Raw genomic sequence first — 23,355 nt, 5'->3', positions numbered from 1 at the left:
CTGTAAAATAGGGAGTGACGCTCACACTGAGTTTATAAATGATACTGTATGAATTGTGGATGAGGATGTACAGAATGACATCTGTCAGTCTGAAACATGACTGGGGTTCTCACATCTACTAATTATTGCTGACCTGAGTGTACACTGTGAATATTCAACACATCCATCTTCATACATAAGTATGAACAACACGTATGAAGCCATCAGCACACTGATCCTAAATCTGTTGTCGTGCTCTCTGGCTTTCAGCTTGCACACGCACTCAGAAACAGTCAACCACCAACGTCAGCTGCCACACAAATCTCTAATAGGGTACAAAATGTACAATCTTATATCCTTTATCTATAACCAAGTACCAGCAGCTAAAGCAGAGCATGTTTCTTTCTGCTTCGAAAGTTCATTTGTTTGACTAATTGACATTATACATGAAGCTAATTCATTAATTGTGATGTGTTTGCATGCATTGCTAGTACATGTGCTTGACCCATTGTTTATAATTTTAAAAATGGGTTTAAAGCTGATAAAGGGCTCTGAAACTTTAACCGTTCAGTCAGTGAATCTTGCTTTATGTCATAGTTTATGGGCCAAACGCTACCTGAACGTAAACCTTAGAAATACACGAAATGAAAAGTAAATCAGTCCATTTTAATGTTTAATACCATAAACAAATTAACACAATATGGTTCTAATTATCAGGATTTATTGAGTAACTATAATCAAAAAAAGAATATATATATATATATATATATATATATATATGTTGATTCAATACCAGAAATATTTATTGCCTACTTTATTTATTTAACCTATGATTTATGTCCTATTTGTTTTATGCTCTTTACCTACTAAAGCTGCTGATATGTGCTGATGTTGCGTTCACTGCAGTGTCTTACTGTCCTATAATGTTTGGTTTTTTCACTGTATATATTTGGTAATTTTAACGGTTGTTAGAACATCTCGTCAAAAGACTGCAGTTGAAATTGAGCCGGCTGGATAACACCGGCATATTTACAGAAATGCTTGTTTATTTTTCTTGTGAATAATAAATAAAAATGCAATTAAAAGGACGGATACACTGCATAAAACAAGAACATGAAGATCCAACGAGTCGACGCTTTACATCAGTGATGTAGACGAAGAGTAAAGGGACATAGCAAGATCTCAAAGTTTTATGAAGTTTGATTTGTGCATAACAGCTCTTGCAATTGTTCTTTTAATTTCTCATGAGCTGCAGTACATCGTTGAATAATGAAATGTAATACTTACTACACAGTTACTATTAGCTTATATGCTAAAGTGTATTCAAGTAAAAGAAGAGGTAGACTCAGGGTTGATTGGTAAAAGAAAGAATTGTATGAGATGGCTGCAGATAGCTGGTGTTGAGCTCAGACACTGTAAAGCTTCACATGACAAAGAACAAGAAGGCTATACTAAAGTATAACAACCTTATACGGTTGCTTCACACACTGCCTCCCTCCATCATTTTCTTCTCCATCCCTCTTTGTTTTACTCTCCCTCTCATTCATTTTTATTTTATCTCCCGGTGCTGTGGAGCATCTCGTGTATCTCCCTCTCTCCCCCACTCTCTGACCACAGCGCAGAGGGTGGCCAAACCTGGTAAGTATTGACAGGGAGCTCCAGTGACACGGAGAGAGCCAGTCAATGCCCAGACACCCAGGGCAGGGGTCAATGACAAAAGGTAGGCCGCCTGGAAAGAGGGAGCTCGGGAGGGAGGGAGGGAGAGAGAGAGGAGAGAGAGAGAAAGGGAAGGCAGTTGATAGATGGCGAGGCACAGGAGATATGTGGCGAGATAGTATAACTTTGAGGCGAGATAAATACAAGGTGAAAGAAGAAGCAGCACAGAGGCACAAGAACAAAGAGACACTACGGCTCTCTACATTTCAAAGATGGCAGCTGGCAAAAACAAAACAATATTTAATAATGGTTTGAAGTTAAATGCAGTCAGATCATGTAAAGCAGCCGTGGATCAAACTGATGCGAATAGTGGTTAAAAAGAATCAGATCAATTCTAATCGGGGCGACTGGAAACCGGAGAAGCCAACGTGGAAGTTCAAGATGAACTGCGACGCAGAGAATGAGTGAGATTGACATGAATGTTCCTCAGAGACCGCGGATGGGACAAGTGAGATAGGACGCTAGACTAGGATTAACAGAGCTATACCAACACACACACACACGCAGCGTGTTTGTGTATTGACACAGAGAGAGAGTGTCAGTATATATTGAACGGCGGGCGGTAAGTGAGCCTTCCTCTCCCGCCCATCCCCTCCTCCATCTCTCCCTCTCTCTATCGGGTATCAGTCCCTTCTCCTCTAATCATTTCCTTCCTTTTGGCCCTCTCTTCTTTCTAATGTAATTATCCCTCCTTCCCCCTTTCCTTCCCCCTTTCCTTCCCTCTTTCCTTCCCCCTTTCCTTCCCCCTTTCCTTCCCTCTTTCCTTCCCTATCCCTCCGTTTCTACTACTTCTACACTATGTGCTACTTTTCGGTTTTACTTTGCAAGATGTTTTTGTTTCTTTTCTTTCCCTGTGTTTCGTTATCTCTCCAGTCATGTTCTGGCTAACAACACTGCGTCTACCATTGTCAGTTGCACTTATTGTTCCTCCTTGTTTGCTCTTACCTGGCTCTCTCCTTTGTTTTGATCTTCAGTGATCAGTCTCCCGTAGCCTTGGTGTGTGACAAAAAGGTTCTCATTAATCAATATCACTCTCCAAATGTGATAACATTCTTCTCCGAGCCTCTGCAATATGGCAAAGGCAAACATACATAGTAGTCGAGAGCAAATACAGGGGTTAGAACAAAATAACCACTTCATCATCAAAGACTTTGCAGTAAAAAAGAAATGTAGGTTGCCTGGCCATTAGCAGCATTTTATCAAAGCTGTAGAAATGGTATACATCCATCATATCCATTTAATTTGACCTTGTAGCCACTATTCTTATTTGTTGAATTATGTTTGGTATATATTTAAGCAGATTTAAGACTTTTCCTCCAGAAGGATCAAATAACTTTGCAGATTTAAAGAAATGTGTTTGTGTACGAGCGCTTCCTGGACTCTTGTTCGAGGTGCTCTTTGGATAAGGATACAAGAACCCACAAGACACTCTCTTTTTGAAATACAAAAACAATGGCTTTATTGTAATGGCACAGTCGTGTCAGGGAGTTAAACAGCTCAGGCTTGATTGGAGTTTGTTTATAGCGTCTTGTGATTGTGACGTGTATAAAAATAAGCTCCGGCCTCGTGTTACTTTGAAAACTAACAGAACAAAGCGCTAATTGCCAGACCTGTTTTTTATAGATGATGATTGCTACTAATTGGCATTGCATGCAACATGATATGACTTTGTAGCAGTGTTTGTATTCAAGTTATTTAAAGATTAAATCCTGAATCCATAATTAATTTAGACAAAAGTCAGACTAAAAAACTGCAAAATGACATATCTAGCTTCCATTTGTTTGTGAACAATATGCGTGTTTTCTTTAATTCTGTTCCGTCAGAGAGCGTCCTGATTTCTGTCTTGCCTTTATTGAGTTTGTCTCCACAGCCATCCGTTAGACGTAGGAATTCATATCATGAAAAAGGCAGTAAATACAAAAAGGGAAAAGCATACAAACAACGGAGAAAGATGGTGTCCTGTTCACACAAATAGAGATCTCTTTCCTCGGCCTCAGGCTATGATGCCGTTAACACTTTCCACTCACTGTGAAGTGCCGGCAGATTCCTTTGGTCTCAGGTGATGCATCTGCGGAGCCCCATCAGCTCTACTTTGCAGGGGTCGGAGAAAGCTCGCCCCCTGAAGAGGGAGCAAGTGGAGATCTCATCATATTTCTGGATTGGACCCAAATCAGTGTCACCCTGCTAATGACAATGCTCTTTAAAACCACAGCGCAAATTAATGTTTAAAATAGGGCCGGGCTATATATCGGTATTACATATATTTCACGATATGAGACTAGATATTGTCTTTTGGATAATATCGCACAAGTGTTTCCCTAGTTTTAAAAGCTGCATTACAGTAAAGTGAACTGCATTTACCACACTTTACCCACTTACTCATTATATCCAGATTACTGATGATTATTTATCAAAAATCTCACTGTGTAAATATTTTGTGAATACAGTCAACCCTACAAAATCAAAAGTGAGGTCATAAACATCGTGATATTTGATTTTCTCCTATGGCCCAATCCTAGATTAAAATAAAAGTATGAACAGGCCACTGGGAGGAACTTATCGGATTTAAAATAGATTAAATCTAAGTGATAAAGTAACAAGATGCACAGATCATATCTGCAGATGCAGTGTGCTGCAAAAGCCCAGGGCACTTCTCATCAGAGGTGGAGATTGGTTTGTCTCTTTGCCAGTTTACCTCACACTAAGTGTCTTCACTCCTTCGTACACCTGCACACCTGTTATGTGTGTGTGGACCAGCCCTTACTGCCATCAATAGTGGATTGTGATGGTATGAACAGGTATAGTAAGCTGTACCACAAGCAGTTTCCCAGTCCCTTCATTAACGAAACATCTCCACCAGGAACACTCATTTTAACACTCTCTCCTTGTGCAGAGTTATTAGGTTGGTGTTCCCTTCTGTTCTGCAACACTTCATTTCTCCTGTTAGGTACGACACGACAGATAGGAATTCAAGCGGAGGGGGTGCGAGTGTGTGTGTGCGTGTGTGGGAGGGGGGGGGGGGATATTTCACAACAAGCGTATTGGCAGACAACCACCTTTCCCCGCAAATTTGTGAGCCTCGCTTCCTGCATGCCCCGCGCCCGGTGCTCTGCCGGAAACAGATGGTTCCCGGAATGTCCTCGAGCGGAGTTCTGAAGAGCTGCTAGTAGCCCGAGAGGCGCGTGAAGGAGGGAGGGGCGCGCGTTGTCTCTCAGACAAACTTAACTTCATGCCTCGCTCTGTGTAGCTCTCCGTCTCCGGCTCCATTTGGATACTTAATATAAATAGTTCAACATAACGACACTATCAAGCAGTGGAGCTCTTCAGTAGCTTACATTTACTTTAACCACAAAACATACGACAGTAAATCCTAATTGTGCGGATGTTGAGTCTCGGTTATACAGTATACATATAATATAATCTCTATTAAAGCACGTGTTGTCACTAAATCCCCTGAGACTGGGTGACGAACGTGTCAATTGGGAATACGTGCTTATTTGGGGGGGGGTCGTGGATGCAACAAAGCCCCGAGCAGAACGACATGTCTGCGAGTGACCCCGTCAGGATGAATTGTGGTTTTCGGTTCGCTCTGTTACGACTGGGCGTTTATACGTATTGTATTCACTTAATGGCGAAATGATTGATAAATAAAGCACATTGGGGCTTATGGAGGCCTGCAAAGTAATTAAAAGTCTGGTTGGTGCCGATCAGGGTGCTTTTAGCACCTTGGACAGCGAACACGTGTCCCGGCACCGAGGCGGGGGCTGCTGTGGGTCCAGATAATTCAGCACGCTGGACAGCTGACACACGGGACGATGCTCAGGGACACACTGCAGACAACATCCAAGCTTGTGATGATTGTGTGTGATGCAAATAAAAGATAAGGCTATAGGTAATAGGCTAGATGAAGGGAGAAGACACATATCAGTATAATATAATGGAATATAGTTCATCTGTGAAATTAATAACGTTTAACTTTTGTAGAGTGTCAGAAATGTTTTTGACTTATACACTCACCTGTCTTTTTTTTTTTAACCTACAAACAGTGTCTGGGAAGCAACTAGGTGCATAACATATTATCACCTTGAAATGTAATAATAGATATAATGCATTGTTACAGATTAATTGACCCAACAGGATATAAAGTAGTTAAAAGGAACTCCACCAGGATGTTGCTTATATGTTATTGCATCAGTGATTGTAGTAATCCACTCATGTAGAATTATATATATAACAAAATAACTCATTCTACAGCATGGATTTGTCACTTTTACTTAAGGGCCTCAGTACTTCTTCCACCACTGCATACACATTTACCAAAAACATTTTGTGTAATATGGCCGAGGGACCCATCCCTAAAAGTAGCCTGTGATTGCATTGAAAATATTGGTCAAAGGCGAGAAAACAACAACAACTAAAACACCGTGGACATTACTTGAGCACTCATTAATGGACTGAAAGCATCCTTTCCGATTAGCCCGCTGTAATCCGCAGCTCATCCCTGTTTAACGCCCCACTTGTCCTACACCCGATACTTTGATCCAGACTTGGCGGCACCTGACGATCCGGCCCTTTGTTACAGAGCACGCCGGGACTAATCTCACTGACCCGGCGCAACCTTGACCACCCACTCCCCCGGCCTTGGTTCATCGCCGCCCCGGACACACAACGCTTCCCGGGAGAGAGCGAGAGCCCTCTTGATCGTTTTCATCAAACGCGTCCCCGCTGCGAGAGCATGTGCGCGCCGCCGACCTCCCACTCGTCCCAGCAGCAGGGATAAGGGGGAAGTCGATGCAACAGCGCCAACACACTCAATGATCCATAAACAGGAGCCAATAGGCGAGTGGGTAATGAGGGACTTCATTTGAACTTTATGTAAACAATAAGGAGCAATACTTAGCTTGCTGGAGGACGGGGACGATATGAAGGTTGTAACCTAGATGGATGGACAGCTAAAGCGTGAAATGAACGCATATGGAGTCTGCTTGCTCCCTGAGAGATACAGAGATTAGTATTATGTTGTTTCCTCATTTGCAAAAACGGCATATGTACAAAAATAAAACATCTAATTTCAAGACCGATGCTTTTACTCTGAGTCCAAAGCAATGGGCAATAAAATACACACATACAAACACTTAAACTCAAACAGAGAGAGAGAGAGAGAAGCACCTTTCACCGCCCCCCTCCTTTCCCCTCTATCTCTCGTTTTCACCCCCCCTCACACCCCCCTTCTCTCTCTTTCTCTCTGGAAAAAACGGCAAGGAGGCGCGACTCGCAGGGCCGCACATAGCTGATCAATATTCGATTTAGTTGCTAATTTAGGGCCTTTCTATAGCTGTCATCCCGTGATGTATGAGTCCTAACCCGAGGTCGCCGTGGAAAAGAAGAAGAGGAGAAAAAAATAAGAAAAAAATCAAACACCAGTCAACTTTTCACTTAACAATAGAGCGACTTGAATATTATTTATGGGAGAAAGACCCACTTTATGGGTGAATTGCTCCTATCGCTGGTGGGATGATGAAGCGCCTTGTAAGTACATGCCACACAGGCTCTGACACCGGCGTAAACAGACATGCAGGCAGGGGAGAAACATGTAAACACACGGGGAAGCACGCTGCTTTTAAAATAGGCGCAACGCCGTGCAAAGAGGGGAAATATTCATATCAACAGACGTCAATATCTCGGTCTCTTGGAGTTCACAATGCAATTTGAACGCACAAATTTGATTAATGGCGTTTGTGTGATAAAGAGATCCTCCCCCCCTCCCTCCCCTCCATGCACCCCCACATACTCGCGTGCACACGCTCAAGTCACGGACTCGCACGTGTACACAGGCAAGTTTGAAATGACACAAAAGATATCCTATTCGTCATGCGGACTAATATTATGTATTATGGACCTAATTGTTTTAGCATATTGCTTTACGCACACACACACACACACACACACACACACACACACGGGCACCCATCAAATCTGAATGCGGTTGTTTTATTTTGCCACTTAATGTCTTCCCGATCGATCACTGTTCTAAGGATGTTATCAATAATTTGAAAGCTTGATTAACTTCCAACGTTTCCATAACAATTCTACCACGTTTATCCTCTCTCGAAATTTTAATTAACGCTTGCTTAATTAGTTCGAGATCATTTGGGAGTGAGATACTTTATTTTAGGGGAAGGGGGGGGGGGGGGGGGGGGGATGGGGAGGAAATTAACATAAGAATCTCTGCTGATAAATTGATATATTATCAGGAAAGAAATGTTGTAGGAATTTCTAGGCGGAACGAGTCATAAACAGACATCCATCAAAAAAAGACAGCTTGAGACAACGTATAATTCTTTGGTTGTATTTTTTAATTATTTAATGACTATACTATTCTAATTTCTCCATATAATGAGGGTGTAAATTCTTTCTGCCTGAATCATTCACAGACAAAGAGACCGATTTATAACATGCAGCATAAACAGGAAACCAATTTCCTTAGGTGACAAAGTATTTTAAGGAGCAGTCAGCACACACACTGCATGTATTGTGGTCTTGACCTTGTTCAAACCAGTGTCATCCCGCTGAATAAAAGTGCGATGTGTTGTACATTTTTTATAAAAAAAAAAAGGTACATTTGTACAAATGTAAATCTTTGTCAAAAACAGTAGATAACAAACTGAAATTGTTGACAGAAATTTGTGTGGCAATTGATCCATGCAAGTAGTAGGCTGCCATGTAAACCATTGAATGAGTAAAAGGCATTTTAATTAGAGTGATTAGTTAAGGAATCAATGAGCTGGCACTAACAGAGCTCACAGGGAGACCTGAGATCAGCTAATGGAGCAGTACAACACTAAAGTACGCTTTTACACCCCTGCTTTGACTAAATAAACTCATTTTGTTATTGGCTGGTTCCTGTAAGTGTAACCTTCACATGTTGGAAGTTGTGAAAAGTCAAGTGTTCTACAAAACTGGCAAGAAATATTATCAATAATGGCTGAAATTCTGTAGCTTTTAGTTTCCCTTCTCTAACGTGTTTTACTAACCGATCATGTGGCTGTTTAAAAAAGGAACTAGGTGTGATTTTCACTAAATTATTTTTTTACGCAGGCCATACATCACAGATCCAGTGTGTTTAGGAGTCTCTTTGCATATAAACTAGGATATAGGGAGTGGGAGTGTGTATTGGCTGCTGCCAGCTGCCATGCAGCCTCCAGGTTGTTTGGGGAAAGTGAGAGTGTGATTTCCCCAGACCCTGCTCTCCAGGGACGCCTGGCTCCCCCTTGCCATCTCCCCAGAACCCCAACGGTTAAACGGACAGGTCATTGATGCACGCACGCACGCAGACCCACACACACACACACACACACACATACACACACACACACACACACACACACACACACCCTCCCCGCCTGCATTTCAATCTGCTCTCCCTAGATGGGCCCCCGCTGCCACATAAAGGCCACATTTCCCTGGTCATTACCGGCAAGTCAGAGAGAATCTCTCACCTCACTGTATACACGATAATCAGATCAAACCTGGAATTACCGTCATTAGAAATATTGCATGAGGCGAGTCATAAGGAAACGACCTCGTGAATAATAGCCTACACTGCCAATGAGAGTTGTAATTGTAAATCTGATTTTACCCCTCAACCACATGCTGTAATGAGAACCCGCCATTGTTTAAATGACTCAAATGAAATTGGTGCCGATTTACCAAGCATGAATGACAGCTCATATGAAGATGTGTGCTGGGAATGAGATATGTTAGGGGTCTGAGAATGTGTGTGTGCGCATTTTGGTTGTGTGTGTCTGCATGTGCGGATGGTAGCGGCCCTTGAATGGGGTGTTTAACAGTGGTATTAATAATCTCCATGATCTATGAGCTCGTCTGGTGTCACTCAGCCATTAGAGACACAGTCTCTCTGTGTTCTCCACACCTCGTTTCCTCCCCCTCGCCCGTGTCGGCCCCCAAAAATAATTGTGTGTTAATGGGTGAGGAGGAGGGGTCGGAAGGGTGGGAATGAGGGGGATTAGAGCCTGAGGAGGGAGGATAGAAGAATAATCGGGGAGATGGGTCACTGTTAACAGAAGAGATGATTAGGTGTGATGACTGACCCTTCCTAGTCACAGAGACAGTGGAGAAGATACTGTGTGGCCATAATTAGGGTACACAAACGGAGCAGGTGCAGTAAAAAATGATCCAAAAAAACAAAAGCAGGAAGGGTGATATCTTTTAGGGCAAGATAAATCCGAGTGTGTGATAATGAGAGAGTAAAAGGTAATAGTTTGCCTGTATTCCTGTGAGATGGGGAGATTCAAAGCCAGGTGAGGTAGCCTAAAGCCATTTACAGGTCCTAATCTGGGTGGAATGAGCCGTGAGAGGAAGAAGGAACTAAAGTACACTGACTAACAGGTCTCCCCTGACCCCTCTCCAACTCCCACTCTCCCACCTCTACTTTTCCTCTCCCTCGTTTCCTCTCTCCTTCCAACCCCGCTTTCCACCACTTCCATCTACAAAACAAAGTTGCTTGGCATTGACGGGACCCTAGAGGCCGTCAGCGAGGAAAAGGTGGGAGTCACCCTTATCCGAGAGAAAGAGGTAAGAAAGCGAATAAGGTAGAGAGAATGGAAAGGGGGGGGGGGGGTGAGGAGATTGAAGCGTTTCTAATTTAAATAAACCCTTTGGCAGACTGAAACTGGCAGCAAGCTTCCCCTTTGCTCGCAAGGAAAAGAGGGAGAAGAAAGGAAAAGGGGAAAGGAGGGAGGGCGAAAGGAAAGGAGAGATAGATAGATGGATATAGAGATGTCTCCACGCTGGTTTGCTTATCCGCATGGGAGAGTTAGAGGCCAGAGGATGGGGAATGGGGGAATATAGAGTGAAGTGGAATAAGATAGGGAGCCAGATGGAGGCGAAAGAGAGGGGACACAAATAATGGGGGAACACACTGACAAGATACAGGGGTTAAGGGAGGGGACAATAGGAAAGAGCTGTGAAAGTTTGGTAATACAGAAATGTGTGTGTGAATAAATAGAGGTGGGATCCATCTATTGGGGAGAGTTCATCCATCCTCACACACACACACACACACACACACACACACACACACAGAAAGAAAGTCAAACGGGGTCTCTCAGCAGTGGGTCCGATCAGTCTCATCTCATCAAAACTTGTCTGAAGTTTTTTGGATGGATCCCAGCTCCAATCTACTTGAGCCGCCACACTCTTCTCCGTCACACTGTCTCCCCCTGTCTGTCCCTTTGGCTCGTCACAGCCGCAGCCGGCTCACCGGTCTATACACTCCTAATGGGCTTTCTCGAAGAGAGGAGCTGCAGCAATACGGGCTGTAATCTAAAGTCTCACTACTGAACGCCAGAGGATGCCCATTTTGTTTGTCTGCTGTTTGTTATGTTGGACGGGTAAGAGGTGACAACAGGCAAACCATACAGCTCGGAGATTCAGAGAGGAGAAGTTGCTGAGGAAAAACACTGAAAAACAACAAATCAAAACACGTAATCAGGGTTGTGTGGAGGGCAGACCCGCGGAGTTGACATGTCATTTTTATCTGGAGACGAGCTGATTGGCATTTCAAATCTACGAGGCAGCAAAGTAATGAAAATGTAATTATACACAACACAGATCGGGGGAACACGTTTCAAATGTCTGACTTTTTGTTTATGGTTTCTCTTATGTTGTCTGAAGGTCATCCAGAGCTTTTTTGTTTCCCACCGCACCACTTAACATAATGTTTGATTAAGCGCCATGCTGATATGCATATAGACCGACTATTACAAGTATATTACAGAGTCAACCAAAAATTCTCGGTTTGACACGCCTGTTGACAAAAATGACAAGATGCGATTACACAGTCTCTGGATTAAAGGTGTGCGTGTGTGCGTAAAGGCGCGACACGCAGGCCCACAGGTAGGGGCAAAGTCTATAGGATGGATGGAGAGAGGCAAGAGAGAGAGGAGAGAGAGAGAGAAAAGCAGGGGGGGGGGGGGGGGGGGGACTCCCGACCCCCTCCTGAAAACATACGCACCGAGAACTGGCTCAGGCTCTGGCTTCGCTGGAGTGGAGAACCATAAATCTTCATATAGCGGCTGTTTTGATTAATGCAGCCGAGTCGAGCTAGGGGGCTGGACCTATCCCATTACGGCCTAATGGAAGATGGAGCGGCGCTGTCTCCACCACTAGGCCCCTGTCATTTGTTCCACTTTGCAGTCCATTTGGCCGAGAGACTACAAGCCACTCCATCAAAAATATTTTCAGAGTTAATTTCCGCCCGCTTAATTCGCCTTGATTCGGATTGCGTATCGAATGGCAGGATCGATTTTCGCCTGGCGTCTAAATTAAATAAAAGAGAGGGGGGGTATACTTTAAGTCTGCGTTTTCTTTCTTTTCTCTTTTCCATTCCATTCTTCCACCTATTTTCCCGACATCCTTTACCGTGGGTGCGCTCATTCTTTTTTCTTTTTTTTTTTTTACGATGCATCTCATTTCCTCCTTTCTCTCAGATTTTGATAGACCCATGTTTGCAGAGGAGGAGGAGGAGGAGGAGGAGGAGGAGGAGGAGGAGGACGAGGAGGAGGACGAGGAGGCACAAATCTGATTGTAGTTACAGATGAAGGGAAACCTATTGAAAGAGGAGCTGAGGTGGATGGATTTATGGATTTGTCATCAATTACAAACCAATACATAAAGACTTGAACATGACAGGTAGGTTTAAAAAAAGAAAAAGAAAGTAAAACATCCTATATCCTCACACGACAACACCGCGGCAGCTGCACAATGTGGAGATCCTAAAGATTTGGAAAACAGAGTGAAGAAGAATTGGACAGGCCTACAAGGGAAAAGTGAGGTAAATTAGGGGCATCGGGGTATTGAGGGGTGAAAAATAATAGGGGGGGGGGGGGGGGAAGTAGCAAAAAAAGAAATGAAAAGAGGCAAAAAGCACAGTGACAAATTGGTCGAGTGTGTCGCGAATTCCCTTTTAGATTTAAAGCCGCGTGTAGCCTATCGTCATATCTTTCCAGAGTAATTTATTTTCTCATTTCTCTCTCTCTCTCCCCCCCCCTCACTACCCTTCTCTCTCTCACTGTGTGTGAATTTATCTGGTAGTCACGTGGACAGAGGAGGGGGGGGGGGGGGGGGGGGAGTCAATAAAACTCTCTGGCGACAACTGTTTCCCCCCATCGTTCTCTTGTCTCCTTCTTGCATTATCTCTTTTACTTTGCTTTCTATTTGTTTATTCGCTGAAGCTGCTTTGCTCCTCCTTATTTCCTCCTCCATCGTCTGTGTTTCCTGTTTCGGATCCTCTCTCATATCATAGGACTACAAGCTATACCTACTCCTCTCCAGAGAGGCCTATTGATTTTATTCTCCCACTAACAGCAAGCCCCACACTTTGAAATTACTAAATCAGGAAGCTGTAGGATCCATCTCTTGTATCCAGCTCAGAAATGCTTCGATAAGCGTCAGAAAGTTCTCAGAGGCTTACAAGTTGGAGATGAAGGCCGTCGAGCTTTGAGGCCACTTGTAGGTTTCTCAAATCAACAAAGGAATTAAATTTAAATCAATTAGATTTTATTACATTCTGCCAAATCTATGCGTCCATCTACAGCCCTAACAGGCGCGTAGATCATCCAACATATGAGCACTTTGGAAGATCTGACTGAGGAACAAATCCTGAACTAGTTTCTTCCAAACACACACACTACATCACAATCTAGGGCTGGACAGATGCTGACCTGTATTTCAAAAACATGGAGGTTATTGCCAATTTAAAAGAAATATTTGACATTATTCTAGCTCAGATAGATTATTCTTACTCTATTATAACTGTTAATATAAATGTATAAGCTCCAGTATATCACGATATTACAATGTCTAAAATACAGAGGTGGGAGACGTACTTGGGAAAAGAAGCACAACAAGTGAAAGTCTTGCATTTAAACTTTCACTTGAGTAAAAGTGTGTTATGTACGGAAGTGTGGAAAGTAAGAAAGCACTCATTATGCCGGCAGACTGGCTCACGTCAGTTCTATTGTCTTAAACACAGTGATCCGTTTGTTTTCTTTCTCACTTATTAGCCAATAATATATTGGCCTCCGACATATCGTGCATTCCTAATTACTAATGCATGAATGAGCAGCTTTTTAATGTTGTACCTGGTCGAATAATTAGCGCTATAATCAGATTTAGACCGATGTATCAGTTGGTATTATCTTTTTATAAATCCTCGAGGTCATTTAGAAACAGCGAAGCCTTCACAGTTTGTCCACCAGAGCGCACTGACAACTTCATTTCTAAATGTAAAAAGTCGCGGTTGTTGGTTACAATGCTTTAATATTGTTTGTGTTTAAAAAAAAATCAACTCTCAAATATAAATAACCTATAAATCCAGAGTTATTTCCTGTCTGTCTGCACAAATAAAGTTATTTAAAGCTTTTTAAAGTCTTAATAGGCAAACCACTTAGTAACTATATCTGTCAAATACAACTTGTGTAGTTAAAAGTACTATATTGCTCTGAAACATGCTAACCATTTTTTTTACAAGTAGCTTAGCATTGAAACACATTTCAGTCCGAACATGTGCGGGACTAGGACACTATGTACAGCAGCTCACGGGCCGTGCTGCTGAAGGAGTTGATAGAACTGAAGGGTCTCTGGGTATCCTTGGGGGCGTTCACACTTCCAACGACAAACAGGACTGATGGCCGACCCACCCGGCAATATAACTTGTTCACTCAGCCCCTCCAATATGAGTGTCTCTATTTCAGTCGCCACATCTGTTATTGTCTGATTCTTAAGAAAAAAGTGGCCGAGCAAGAGGATAATGAAATCAAAGCCCAACACACACAGTCAACAAGCCCCTGGTAAGAAACACACTGTGTCAATATTAATCTCCCTGACAGAAAGTCGAAATATGGCATCTGTCACACATCATCTTCCCTCTCTCCTGTCTTTCTGCGGAGTGGAAAAAGATGGAGAGGAGGTGGTTTTGGTGGGAGCGAAGAGGGGGAAGTTGTTGGAAATTGAGGACATGGACCGGAAAGGACAAAGGATTTGGGGATTTTCAAGAAATAGTTTGATGTTGTTTTTGTCTCCTCGCATTTGGTATGGCATGCGTTTGGAACGTTCGAAGCCTTTAGTGAAATAAAAGCACATTTCAAGGATAGTGTAAACGACGGCACGTCAAGGGCACTTCTGACTAAACGTATTTGTCACAAAAGTACTTGACAGATCGACACAAGTAGAGATCATCTTCATTAGAACCAGACTAACAATACGTTTATGAATAGCTCAAAAGGACACAAGTTGCAGTTTTGATCTCTTCGTCTTAAGACTCAGAAAAACTCAATTGATTTGTTGCCAGTGGGGTTGAGTCAATGATCAATACACAGTAACTACTGTATGTATCTCAGTAATCAAATACATCTTGTGCATTGCTGTCGGCTGCAGCTTCAGTTTGGAGATTACTACTGGGAGACGCCAAAGTGAGAAATGTTCAAATCCTAAAGATACCGCTTTAAACTGACCCACTCGTGAACAAACAATAATAATGCATCACTTCTTTTTGTGGAAATATGTAAAACACGAAGATACATTATTATTATTATTATTTTATTGCAAAGGATATGTAAGCTTTTCTTTTTTTGTGAGAAATTCTGGTGTTTTTGGCAAATATATTGGTTATTTTAATAGTTTTTTAATGTCTCATGAATAAACTGTACAATTTCAGATGCAAATAAAAAAAAGATAGGTCTGGTGATATTAAAATAGAACACAACTATTAAAAACAAAATAGTGAGCCGACACTAGTTTATTTTTGATCCACATGCACTGACTTGTAAATACTGACCAGTGAAAAAATAAAAATAGTCCCCCAACAAATGCCGTTTTTTTTTACTTCCGTCCTTTCATGGGATTCTCTAATAACGTAGAGAAGTTTATATAACTTGTGCATGTTCTCACATCATGCCTAACTGCTACTTACACTCTAAAGTGCATGGAAATAATTGAGTTTGCAGGGGCAATGCAACGTGACCTCCAGATCCAGACATATATCCTATGGTGCATATTCAAGGTTAAAATGTGAAAAGCAACAAGTCAGAGTGAGACATGAGCTCCCTGACTGTAGGGCAGCAAAACTAATGTTGCTCTCATAATCAAATGCTTAAGGGCAGCGATCACAACACAAGATCTCCTGGTGATGAGATATAAAATGTCCTCCGATATTTCATCAGTTTTCCCATGCTTGAGGTTTCTCCTCCCCATGCACATCCACTATCCTTTATTTATCCTTCAATCATCCAGGACTCTCTCCCCCTTTTCAGCCTGTTATCTCTTTCTCCCACTCATTTCACCCAGAACACTTTCCTTTCTTTCATCCCTTTTCCATCTGCTTCCTATTCCTCCCACCTCTCTTCGTCCTCCTCTTCATCCCTCCCTCTCTGTCTTTTGGACATTTCTCTTAGTCCTTTCTGTATCCCTCCACCCTGCCTCTCCACCCCTTTTTCCCCCTCTTTCCCCAGTGATGAATGAGTCTGTCTGCTGGGTGCAGTTCATATTTACTGAGCAGGGGAGCGCACACTGTCAGTCTCTCTCGCCCTCCACATCTCTATCCCTCCACTAAAGAGACAGAGAGAGCAAGAGGTTAGAGTGGGATGAAAGGAGGAGGGAGGCCGTGGTCAAGAGATCCACTTCAGGAGTCACCACGATAGCGGCGGGCTTGGTGGGGAACATGTTAGTTTGACCGGCATAGTTTCTCAGTGCAAGCATTCGAGGTGGTTGGGAGAGAGAGAGAGAAATCTTCCTCACCTCTCGACCAACCTGTCAATGTGGTGATGCTAATAGGGAATAAACAGCGTCTTTCCATCCCTTTATGTGCAACTCGGCAGCCCACTCTCAGCACTCAATGCAACACAATTCAATGGCGTTTTCTCTCTCCTTCCTTTGTGCGAGCCATGCTTTTAGGCACATTTGGACTTGAGAGGGAGAGAAGTAAGAGCCGCTACCAGCTGCAGCTTACCAAAGGCCCACAAAATACCCGGTTTCATCTACGCCCACACACACCAGTGTGTTGCAGGGAGTCAAACGGTGTGTTTTGACCCGTGTGTTGACCCGTTCATGAATAAGAGGAGTGGATGTGGGCCTGCCGGAGCCCAAAGGGACAGGCCAAGAGCCGCTGCAAAGCCCTGCAGAGCCACCATCTCTTCCCACACACTGACCTCCGAGGCCAGCCAACACCAAAACCACCGAAGCGTGACGACACCAGTGACACCCAGCGCCAACGCACACAATGTGTTCCTCTGCCAAATTGACAAAATATAGACAGTAAATACAAGGAAAATTGGATAGCTCAAATTACATCACAAAAAGAAAATCCCCTCAACTAGACTTTATAAGATTCAATATGGGGTAATTCAATTCTCAGACGGCAACCTAAAACACTACCGACTGTCTGTCAAAGGGGACAGATTGAAAATGTTTTTTGCCATTTGGTTCTGGGATAGGGAAGGCTAAATAAATGTAAGATTTTATGTTTCGATTTGTGGATGATTTGCAGTAGACTCAGCCATCGTGGTGCATCTATATCTGAGCTGATTAAACATTATGTCACTGTAAACATTCATATCATGTCGCCGGATGACAGAATATAAAGAGGAGAGTGAAAGAGAATCAGGGGGAAATGGGGAGCAGGAGAGGAAAAAGAGTAGAACGCTGAAAGAAGGGAAGGAAAGCATCATGCCATAATCATCTGAATATTAGGGATAATTGGACATGGGAAAGGCGAAAATTGGATATGGGAAAGATTTCTGAGGAGCAGAGAAAAGCCTGAACACCTCAAATGTGAAAACAATGGCAATGGAAACAAATGTAGGCCCCTCTGGATAAATCACTGCTGTAAAACATCCTTTTGGAGGTTCTAAAAGCCATCGTCCGCAGACAAATGACAGGGTCAGAGGTCTTACACGGGGAGCACTATCAGCTGGAACAACACTGTTTATGATGGAGGAGGTATGATGGGAGGTTTTACAAAGGGACAAAAGAGACATTTTCTATATGCAATGCTGACCACAGGCTCATTCCATATCATAGTTCTCACAAATTGGCCAAACTTCTGAGCTGAGAGACATTTCCTGAGCTCGCCTATTCCCCGAAGCATCCTTTCCACAGCTATCCATTTCCCCCTGGTGCCTCAAGAGAGGAACTACTGCCGCTTCACTTTCAGGGAGAATTCATCGGCCGACTCATCTGCTCTAAAGCTGATGTAGGCCTCAAACTGTGATGTATCCGGCTATCACCTGCCAGACGATGAGATACACGCACACTGCACAGAAAGGGTAAACAGTAACACCTTTATTTATCAGGATGCATTCTCTGCCGCCCTGCGTTTGTGTGCTGCAGTGTCCCCCCCCACCTCCTCATCCCCGGATCATATTTGTCCATCTGCCTGCCACGCCGATGGAACATTCTAAAAACGGCTGCTGTGCAATCCATCTCAATTTTCCAAATCTATTAACTTTCTTTGTGTGGCCTGCCTCTCCTCGAGCCCGATCTTTAAAAACCGTGGTTGTTCAACAATTATGATAACTGCAACAGGGGGAATTAGAGAATCCACCCATTCATCTCTCTGCCCCTCCTCCGCACAGACATGACGCGGCTAAATGAAAAATGGACACGCTTTAAGAAGTATTGATTCCAGCTTTAAACAAAGGTACAGTCAATATTATTTACTCCTAAATATATCTTTGTTATCTGCGCTGGAGTCGTAGTTACTGCTCTGTCCTCGTAATTGCGGACATAAAAATAATAGACCAATTCCCACCGAATTGACCAAGACAGGTTTGGCTGTGGCCCTCGTCCTAGTGATGCATATCCTGGGTGTAGATGAATGTGCGAGCACGCTTTTCCTCTGATGACTGCCCGCCTAGAGGCAGATATACATTCAGATCCTAACAGGGAATAAAATGCAAGAGACACGGTGAGATTTAAAAAAAGAAAAGAAAATATTACAATAAATTTCAAAGGTAATCTGGAACACTAAAAAGGCAATCATCTTTTTTCCATTATTGTTTTTCATTCATTTAAAACAAAACAAAAAAAGGGTTTTCCTGCCTCAGAGAGGTTTGTCATGTATAGATTTGTTTGCCGTCTTTTCTCCTGGGGTTTATTCACGTTTGTTTTATTTATTGTGTATAGTATATAGTATATAGTAAACTTCCTGGCAAAACAGGCCTTTGGAGTTTGTAGCTGCTAGCCGTCCACCCTTACCCTGCAATCACAACATCTTGTGATGGATCCTCTGGTGATATGCATCCTGCTGATGAAGCTCTTACCACATTCTGCACAACTAAAGCCTTCCCCAGCTTGTAAATGGGTCTGTTTGCTTTAAGATCATGGACATTATGGACTGTGAGCTGCATCAAAGTCTGGAAAGTAGCAGTGCTCCCCGGACAGTTAACGACTAGAACAGTGGCTCCTAAAAGGTGTGCATCATCACTGCAATATATACAAAAGGTTATGAATTACATACAGTAACACACACACACACACACACACGCATAGAGGCTATCTTTGCACAGATATAAAAACAGGTGTGTCGCTTGTGCAACATTTTTAAAAGCCACTATTCTAGAGATTAATTTGAAAAGACGGTTATCTAGAGGACACTTGTCCAACTACACCATAGTGCTAATCCCAGTGATGACACTTGAACTGCTGCTGCAGGAAGCCAGAGGCAGTGAAAGAGATTGTGCCGTGAAACACGGGTGAAACTCAGGAGTGTAGGAGTGTAGGAGTGTCCTACAGAGACAGAAGCTGGAGAGAGAAAGAAAGTTGCATCAATAAGTAACTTGGTTTGTCGTGGCCTTGACAGAATTTAAAAGGCAGGTAATAATTAATGTATGTATGGTCAAATACCAGGTAGAGAACACATCCCCAATTCAACACACACACACACACACACACACACACACACACACACACACACACACACACACACACACACACACACACACACACACACACACACACACACTTTTCCATGTTTTGCTGGTTTCTAATTATTTGCCGAGTAGACAGATCTAAATAAACACAATTTTATAATGTATGGTATACTGCATAATTGTTCTTAATACTTCAGTTTGTACATGTTAACGATGAATTCTCCAAGTCCTGTGTCTGCGTGCATTGTGCTCCTGTATTCTCTCTCCTTTTTTTAGTTTTTTTACACGGCAACAACAACCCGGGAAGAATTCTTGTCTGTGGTTTCACTAAAGGTCTGCAGCAGGCTAACGTCTTGTAGCCACGACGTTGTAGTTTTAGGCATGCGGAGACTTCGTGTTCGACAGCAAATTAAGCAAACAATAAGCAGAACTTGCTTATTTACCTGCCAGAGTTTGGGCTTTTATAAACTTAAATCTGAGTCGGTAAAGGCAGTGAAGTTATCAAAACACGTTAAAATGTTCATTACAATTCTCAAATATTTAGGATAAAAAAAAAAAAATCTAAATCAGACATCCATGTAAGATTCAATCATCAATTAAAATGGTTAACACGCATCGTCAAAACAAATTTGTATTAATGCGAGCAATAAATTCATATTCTAATGAGTAAAAAATAAGCTTCAAAATGTCTTCAATGAAGCATCTAAATGCACTGAGGAGGATTAGTCAAAGATGAGATGCGAGGTGGCTTACTTGTGTTGCTTTCCGCTGCCTCGGCCGGTGCCGTCTCCTCACAGTGTCCAGTTAAGCGTGGCTCAGTCTCTCCCTTAACAAATGCCTCCAGGCCTTCAAATTCCCAATTCCCAAACTTTGTTACGGGGCCTCCTGTTCGACTTGTTTACAGTTAAAATCATTCCAGGTAATGCTTTCCCCCCTCTTCATTTTTCAACTCTTCTCTACTCTGTGCTTCTAGGGCATCCTGGTCTTCTTCTAGCAGACCTGATGATGTTTGTAAGTAAGGTAATTAAATTAGTTTTTCAGGGGACATTCCTCCAAAGTGAAGCTTTCGTTTTGTCCTTCCCTTCTTTTGGCAGTTTGACTTGTGGGACCGTCAATTGTAGTTTGTACAGTTGGGTTTGTGGGCCGACTTGATGACAGATTATTCCGCTGGTCAAAGAGAATTTCCTCACCCCCTGGTATGCTTTCAGTCGTTTTAGGTATGGCCTCCTTTCTAAAGAGTGGATCTTCATTACCTTCCTCAGGAGTTCTGTCCTTGGTGTGTGCAGTCTTTTGAGGATGCTGAAGTCTCTGAGTCATCTTACCTGCTGCCTTCCTCTTCAGTGGAGGAAATCTATAGACCTGTAGATAAAGAAAGCAGAAGTCAGTGAAAGCTTGTCAAAGCACTTTCTACTATGCAAATAGGAACAGAAGGTAATTTAACCCATTTTCTATATTATACAACATTTCCTTTAGACTGTAATGTCCAAAGTTTGACTTTGGTGTTGTGCAAACACACTGTTAATCACTGCTAGAGACCTCTGACCGAACTCAATCAACATTCATGCTTATGTTTCTTCTCAAATGTTGTCAGAAACATATTTTAGTGTACCGTTTAATTGTAAAATTAGAAAGTTGGCTTCGGCCGGTGGTTGGTTTTTGGTTCCAGCTGTTTTCAACATGGCAGCCGGGTTACAAACCTTCTAGTTTTACAGATAAACAGTACACAAACATACGTTTCTGAAAACATTTGAGGCAAAAAATAAGCAACACAGTAACAGAATCTGGATCTTATTTGATCAGCGCCGCTTAGTTTGACAGTTTGATCGGAGTTCACGAGCAGTGATTAGTGATCAGGGGCTAATCGGCTCCGATTGGTTGTTTTCCTTCGGGTGCGGTGGAATCTTGCAAATGCCATTAGTAGCACTAGAGGGAGGCAGAGGAATCTGATTTGTTTTTCACAGATTATCTGTCTCATGCTATACTGTCAGGATGTAGTGACCGTTTGAGCAAATATGGAGGGAAAATGTTATTTTTACAAAAGTTACCAAGGTCCATCTCTGCCTTGATGTATCTAGAATGTATCTAAATGCCACTAGAGGTCTCTGTATCTGCGGTTTTATCCTTTTTTTGCTGTAAACATGATGAAGAGTTACTATTGCTGAGATCATTTGAATGATTCCACAAAATAATATCTTACATCATGTACGCAGTGTGAAGGCGTACACGATGCACTCTCATAAGTGTGACTTAAATGTATTATTTATGTCATCAAAATGTGTCAAATCCCCTTAATTCATTTTAAATACAGAAAGATGGTTATTGATTATATGATAAACTGCAGAGGCCAATTCACAATAAACATGTGATGCACGACCAGGACATACAAAAAGAGCCTTCGACCTGTCTGTCAATAAAGCATGTAAATTACATCGGCCTACACCGGCATGTATGGATGTTTGTTGCTGTTCATTTGGTCTTATTTAAGAAAATAACTCATTCCATGTAAGAAAATTGTTTTCAAATTAAGATGCCAGTTTTACATGAAACACTTACATTTCAGCTTTATGGAGAGAGGTTTTGTTGGAATAAGCTTTTTAGGTTCTTTGTACCAAATCTTCCAACTGCTGGAGACTGTGCGAGTTCTCCGAGGGAAATCATTATCAAATATTCTGGTCTCGTCCATTATTAAATCCTTTCTGGCAGGAGGTTGGTGACATTTTTGCAAAGAGTACTCCAGGTGGACATCCCATACTAGAAACCCTTTATTTGGGCTCCCTGCCATTGGAAAATGTTACCTCTGAAGCGCAGCTGGCAGAAAAGCCTTTACTAGAAAGTGAATAAAACCTGAATGTTGATGATTAGATTGACATTATTGACGATAGCCTATCTTTAGGATGTAAATAATTACTTTTTCTAAGTTTTGGAAAAGGTGGAATAGTTGGATTGTGTACATTAAACCTAAACAACCATCATTCTTATTAGTTTTCTTTCTTTATTAAGTTTGGTTTTCAATTTTGAATTTAATTCTCTATTTGTATACCTGTATGTTTTACAGTAGGCTTGCATAGATAAGGCTTTTAAGTCCTATGATAATCATTAGTTTGTATTGACCTTGGTATAACTCAATAAAAACAGAATAACTTCATAACGATAAAACAAGGAAAATAGGATGAAACTGAGGTTTCAGTGTTCAACCCATTTAATAGTGGTATGTTCCTTGAAGATGACATTACCAGAGAATAAATGTACAAATAAACACAAACTGTATACAAGCTGTAACACTGCCTCCAGGAAGATTACTTTGGGCTATTGCTCATTTGTTTTATCACTGTATGTATACCAGAATGTTGGGCAAACATTCATTTTCAGGATAAAGACATTTCTGTATGTTTTGAAGATGAGAAAAAAAAGTTAATTATATTTAAATTCAACATTTTGGACATTTCTACCTAGAACAGCATCAATATGGCACCATATTTGATGGACCAATGATACAGTATTTTGAATTTGTATCACCTTTTCTTAAGGTTATATTGACAACATTGTACACCTTTAATCATTAGGTTTTTTTTTAATTAGTTGTGTTACTTTGTACATGAACAGTTTTGTTTTACATAATGTTAATATTCCTCTTTGATGTGATGTACCGGTTTCCTTGAATAAAAACATTAGGTGAAAATAAAAACTATTGAAAACTTTGCCAAAGGATATG

At 42.0% G+C, this 23,355-nt stretch overlaps 1 protein-coding gene across 8 annotated transcripts in view; it reads right to left on the bottom strand.

Moving 5' to 3' along the window:
* Positions 1-23,355, bottom strand: part of erfl1 (Ets2 repressor factor like 1) — a 102,735-nt gene that overhangs the window by 79,014 nt on the left and 366 nt on the right. For 7 of the 8 annotated variants that reach the window (XM_029452128.1, XM_029452126.1, XM_029452133.1 and 4 more), the window contains exons 2-4: positions 20,397-21,002; positions 3,723-3,814; positions 2,641-2,687 (exon numbers count right to left, since the gene is read on the bottom strand). The gene's annotated coding sequence lies outside the window, so the exon portion shown is untranslated. The remainder of the gene's footprint in view (positions 1-2,640; positions 2,688-3,722; positions 3,815-20,396; positions 21,003-23,355) is intronic. The other variant, XM_029452129.1, reaches the window with a different exon arrangement.

Source organism: Cottoperca gobio, chromosome 16, assembly GCF_900634415.1.
Source record: "Cottoperca gobio chromosome 16, fCotGob3.1, whole genome shotgun sequence".
Taxonomy (NCBI): Eukaryota; Metazoa; Chordata; class Actinopteri; order Perciformes; family Bovichtidae; genus Cottoperca; species Cottoperca gobio.
Note: the sequence above shows the minus strand (reverse complement) of the source record. Positions and strands in the feature narration are given on the sequence as shown.